At 45.4% G+C, this 6,000-nt stretch overlaps 1 protein-coding gene across 8 annotated transcripts in view; it reads right to left on the minus strand.

Moving 5' to 3' along the window:
• Positions 1-3,197, minus strand: part of Acsl4 (acyl-CoA synthetase long-chain family member 4) — a 63,636-nt gene extending 60,439 nt beyond the window's left edge. For 3 of the 8 annotated variants that reach the window (NM_001431652.1, NM_001431654.1, NM_001431650.1), the window contains exons 1-2: positions 3,081-3,197; positions 1,825-1,898 (exon numbers count right to left, since the gene is read on the minus strand). The gene's annotated coding sequence lies outside the window, so the exon portion shown is untranslated. Of the gene's footprint in view, positions 1-1,743; positions 1,899-3,080 lie in introns of all 8 variants that reach the window. The other 5 variants (NM_001431651.1, NM_053623.2, NM_001431649.1 and 2 more) reach the window with 2 other exon arrangements.
• Between the last annotated feature and the right edge of the window lie 2,803 nt (positions 3,198-6,000).

A 6,000-nucleotide genomic window follows, 5' to 3' on the forward strand; every position in this document is an offset into this window, starting at 1 on the left:
GGCTGTTACACAGAGAAACCAAACACTCCATCACAAACACTCTTACCCTATTGAGGCTTAACTTCAAGGAGACCTTGAGCCTTACTATGTTAATATAATAAACTATATGTCCATTTGTCTCACTAAAACCACACCATCCTCTCAGGCTACAATTTCATAGAATGCTGTCCTCTTAGCCATCACATCCTGAATATTTACCACTAAATATGTGAGCCATTAAGAACAGGAGAGTGGAATGAATTATAAATAGAATTACTGAGATGTCTGCATGATTTTTACATATATTATTATGGTTGTTTGACACAGGGTCTATGTTGTTCTGGCTATTCTGGCACTCTCTACATAGACTGGCCTGGCTTTGCAGCACAAATCTGCCTGCTTCTGCCTCCCAAAAAAGTGCTGGCATGTACCACCATAACCAACATTTTTATTTTATGTATATAGGGTTTGGTCTACATGTTTACCTATGGATCACGGGCATGTCTAGGGCTCAGAGGCCAGAAGAGGGTGCTGGATCCCTTGAGACAGGGGGAAGTGAGCCACCATGTGGGTCCTGAGAATTGAACCTGGTTCCTCTGAAGAGCAGCCATTGCTCCAGGCCCTCTGTAGACACTTTTAAAGTTCAAGGCAATTTATTCACACCCTTACAATTCAGTACACTGTAGCTGTCTTCAGACACACCAGAAGAGGGCATCTGATCCTATTACGGATGGTTGTCAGGCATTATGCAGTTGCTGGGAATTGAACTCAGGACCTCTGGAAGAGCAGTCACTGCTCTTAACCACTTCTGGTCATATCTACAACTCAGGGTGGTACCCACACCTTTCATTTGCAAGTGTAAATAAACCTAACATTTGTAAAACTGCTTCTAAATGTATGCACTTGAACAGTCAGAATGAATTTAAGAATTAATCATCTTGCTTTGGCTTTTGTTGTTTTTATTATTTTGTTTTGTTTTTGAGACAATGGTTCTCTGTGTAGGCTTGGCTCTCCTAGAACTCACTGTGTAAAGCAGGCTGGCTAGTTATTTGCCTCAAACTCAGAGATTTCCCTGCCTCTGCTCCCTCCATATCCGCCTAAGACTCCACTTCTGCCTCCCCCACCACCTTGGCCTAGGCCTAGTCCTCCGCCTCCTCTGCCTTAGCCTTAGCCTTGGCCTTCTTGGCCCTGGCCTCTTCCTCCTTGGCCTCCTCCTCCTCTGCTTCGGCCTACACCTATAACTTTGCCTAAACCCACACCTACACCTCCCAAGTGCTGGGATTAAAGTCCTGGGCCACTACCCTAGCTAAGAATACTCTATTGATTAAAGTTACTTTATGAAAACGTTGAGAAGATGTTTTAAACTGATGCAGCTGCGTCCTTAATGTAAAGTGCACTAAATTCATATATATTCATAAAAACCTGTATTTTTTTAAAAAACGGAAGCCAAAATGAGGGGGTTTATGGATCATCCTGCCAACCATAAAGTCACTTAATTTATGTATGTGAAAACTAAGAAAAGTGCCTTGTTCTAGGAGTACACAGCTAGTATAGCTGAGAGGCTAGAACTGGAGTTGGAGCATCTCCGGAGTCTGGATTCAGGTCTCTTGCCACCTAAATGGGTAAAATTTTGTTCTTCCTCTGCCCACATCGGTACCCAATACAGTAAAAATCTTTATATCCCAATTTGCACACATATTGACAAGATCATACTGGTTCCTCCATTGGAAATGACAGAAAGCGTAAATGTGAACAGCAATCTACCGCTTTCTCGGACTCGGCTGAAAAGATGAGCTATGTTTGCGATTTAAGGGAAGAGGCCTTCCATTTCAAATTTTGCTTGACCTGCTCAGTAGCACCACTGTAACTGCTATCCACTTGCTGCTTCACGCATTGAGAATATCGGAAAGCCTTGCTTGCTGCAAGCACAAAAAAGAAAAACCTAAAGTTACAAGTAAGTACAGGAAACGACTCTCTTGGCTTAAATATCTGTAACGACATGTTACCAAGCATGAATTTACAGGTTCAAGAGACAAAACATGAGAAAGAACCTCGGTTATGTTTGAATCCAACTGCATGACAGCAGGGCATATTTCCACAGAAGAGGAAACTGAGTGGTTGATTAAACCATGAACCAGTAAAGCAAACTGCTGACTTCTTCAGCAAGGTTCATTTCCCCTTATTCCCATCCTTGCTGTCGTTTCTGTTGAATGAGGATTGACTTTTGTTTTAAAGATGAAAAGTACGAATGAGCAAATTAATTTTCAAGAGGATGGGGGGAAAACATGTCTTAGAAGGAGATGCTAGAGTAAAAAGGAGAAATGACGTCTGATTTCAAATATGTAACCGGTTAGGCAATGAATCACATTCTCCTAGGTTTTTCTGTCTATAGACATCAGCCACAGTTCTTTTTGGTATTCGAATGAGAGGAAGAGGAAGTGAATAAACCCAATATTAAATATACTGCACCTACTGATCGCGGAGATAAAGACGGGAAGAACACTGGGTACAAGCTTCAGCTACGATCCAGATGTTTGCTAACATACGTAAAGGTATGGATGCTGCGAGGGTATCTATCGAAAGCGAAGGCACCCTCCTCAAATTCGAGAAGGCAGATGTTTCTAGAGCCAAACACCACCAACCACCACCACCACCAACCACCACCACCACCAACCACCACCACCACCCGCGGGCGCCCCGACCCTGTTAGAGAGTGACGGGGAGGGGACAAAATGGAGTGGAGGTCTAGGGGCGACCTAAAGGTCGTTTGGAGGTCTAGCAGGCACTTGATGTGCTTAAGTCAACTGAGTCGTGGCAAAGCCTGGTACCCCCGGGAGGAAGAGTTCTCAGGGCTCTCAGGGTACAGCGGGATACAGGGAAAACCCAGGTAGGGTTCTAGAGGATCCCAGAGAGCATCCAAAGAGGACATAGTGACAGTGGTTCTCTCCACGAGCCAACGGCTGCGGCCAGAAAGCCGAGCGCCCCCCCCCCCCACCTCCCTCCAACCGGCTCAGGTGAGGATCGCGGCTCCCGACAGGAATCGGGGGCTCTCCCGGGTATGGGCGCAGCAGCCGCATCCTCCCCAGCCTAGGATCACTCACCGAAGGTGCTGCCTCGCTCACCACGAGTCCGCCACTGGGTCCCGGCCTTTCGGGGAAGGAAGCTCCCGGAGAGGAGCTCGCGTGCCCGCTAGCTCTGGAGCAGCCTTGCAAGGAGGGGCGAGCCTCGGCGACCAGTGGAAAAAAAGAGAGCCGCAGCGACGCGCGCGCAGCCCGGACAGCCAGAAGAGGCGTGGCCCAGCGCGAGCCCGGAAAAGACGAGCCCGGAGGGGCGGGCGGAGAGGGGGAGCACAGTGGTGTGGCTGAGCCTGCCGAATCGCAGGCGGCCGCCGGCTCGGCCCACCCACACGCCCGCCTCCGCTCGCTAAGGACGTCACCACCAAAGAGGCGGAGCCCAGCGGAGCTAGCAGCTGCTGCAAAGGAGGAGGGCTGCTCCCGAGGGGTCGCAGGTCGCTAAAGGCGCCTAGAGCCCACAGCCACCATGCTGCTCCCGCAGTGCTGGGCAGAACAGCCCGCGAGGGCTTGGCGCCTTGTATCCCAGAGCTGCAGAACAGGCCCACGCCCTAGCGGGCTACCCGGGACTCCACCCAGGATGAAAGTTCCCCCGGGGGTCATCTTTCAGCTGCTCTTAGTTAGATACCTATCTTTGGACTACCTCGTGCTTCCTATAGGAAAACTCTTAGCCGAGTCAGCTGGCTTCTAGCTCCTGAAAGCCATTCTTTTATCTCTTGCCTTGAGCTGTATTAAGATCCCTGCTCCCTCAGGCTCTGGAAATGTCTCCTGAAGGCAATGTTTTGCGCGTCACTCAGTCTAAGCCAAAGAGCCCACAACTGATAAGCAAAAAGTCAGGGTAGTACTGAGAGATTCTACTGCTTCTGAGACTTCTTGATAAAGGCCTTTTTACCCCCCAAGAGTTGAGAAATTATTGTTGTAAATAAATTCCAGAGGCTATCTCAGGACTTCAAAACAAGACTGCAATTGCGAATAATAAGCTACAACAAACTGCCAAGAAGTTTCTAAAAGAAATGTAATCTATTCCTCCAGTTCCGTGATACATCAGAGTGGATTGGCTGCTTTTTTCGGCCTATTTATGGCTGTTTTACTAGCTACTTTTCATCTTCCTTATAGAATGACTGTATGTGATGTTCACACATACAATTGCTCGCCTCAGATTGCTGGCTACAGTAATGCTTTAGCTTTCGTGTATCCTGATCATCTGGGATGTTTGTTCCAATGTGAACACCCAGAGAAATAATCCTCAGATGTTTTGATATTAATTTGGTGAAATGTTTTAGTTTTGGATTTTTAAGAAGCCCCCCAAATAACACTGTTAGTGTGCCTGGCTGAGAGCAGAGACTTTCAGGGTTTTTTTTTTTTTTAATGTTATCCTAAAGCTGTAGTGGTCATTTTATTTCCAATAGGCCCACCAACTTGTATATAATGTGCCTATAAACATTGCTTACACACTCGTGTACTTTTCCTTTCTCAAGATTGACCTAGAAAGTTCAGGACTTCAAACAACAAACATAATTGTCATCTTTATTTTTATGAGATCTTGTAGTAATGCCAGAAACATAATTATTAGTTGGCTATATATTCCACTAGGTACCTACAGTGTACAGAGACCTGTCATTTATCCTAGAGTTAATACAAAAAAAAAATTGAAGGAATGAACCATCCACTTCTCCAACAAACTTAGTTTAGTTTAGTTATGGAATTGAAACAAAAGTACCACACAGACCCAGTATTCCATAGAAGTCAACCTGTAACCCAAGCAGAAAAAGAACTTGTAATCTAAATACTTTTTCTACTTTCCTTCATCATCCATCACGTAGCCCAGTATTTTTGATGAACTCTTCTGAACACAATAGTCCTCAGCTTACAGAAGTCCCTCAAAATTTACAAGACATAAAGGAGAAAAAGCTATCAGGTTGAATGTTTGCGTGTGTGTGTGTGTGTGTGTGTGTGTGTGTGTGTATACATCACACATAATATATGAAGTTATTTATATTTTCAAAATCTTTACCACTTAAATTATTAATTAGTGCCCACAGTTCTGGTTCTAGTCACCTTTATCATCTACCAGATCTTTTCCTTCACACTTAACCACACCCAGAAGAAAGAAGAAAAAAAAAAACTACTCCAACAAGAGAAAAAACAGCCAGACGTGGGAGCAGACTCCTTTAATCCTGGTCCTTGGGAGGCAGAGGCAGGTGGAGCTCCATGAGTTCAAGGCCAAACCTGGTTTATAAAGTGAGATGCAGGACAGCCAGGGCTACACAGAGAAACCCTGTCTTGAAAACCAATGCAGGGGGGACACCATCTTAAATAAATAAACAAACCAACAAACGGAAAGAAAAATCCCCAAACTGAAAACACTCACTGACTATGTTCCATAGTACTTCTGGACCTGCTCTTTTTTTTCCAAGAGCGAAACCAAGAGCAGGGAATAGTGGTGCAGGCCCATGATTCCAGCTTGGTAGATTAAGTTTGTAGATCTAAGTTTGAGGCCAGCCTGAGCTACAAAATAAAAGCCTATCTCAAGATCACACTATATCTCTTAACAATGAAAGGAAGGAAGGAAAGACTGGAGGGAGGGAGCAAAGGAGGGAAGGGCAGGAGGGAAGCAAGAAAAGTCATCTAAGACCTCTGACCCTGGAGCAAAACATTCCTCCTTCCCCAAGGAGCTGTCTGACGTTTTAGAGCGGTTACAGATTTTTTTATGCCTTTTGAGGATGGAAGATTACTGTGTTTGAAAGATGAAGAAACAGATGCAAATGAAACAACGAGTCCAGTCACACAGCTAACTAGGAATAGAGCTTGGAATCCCTGCCACTCCCAGGGGCTTGCTGTGAAGTACACTCAGTAACATCCCACCCAAAGCAAGTTCGAGACAAAGGAAAAGGGAGGAAAATATAAGGATATAAGGTGCAACTGTCAAGATTTCAAATACAACACACAC

Source organism: Rattus norvegicus, chromosome X (genome assembly GCF_021556685.1).
Source record: "Rattus norvegicus strain SHRSP/BbbUtx chromosome X, alternate assembly SHRSP_T2T, whole genome shotgun sequence".
Taxonomy (NCBI): domain Eukaryota; kingdom Metazoa; phylum Chordata; class Mammalia; order Rodentia; family Muridae; genus Rattus; species Rattus norvegicus.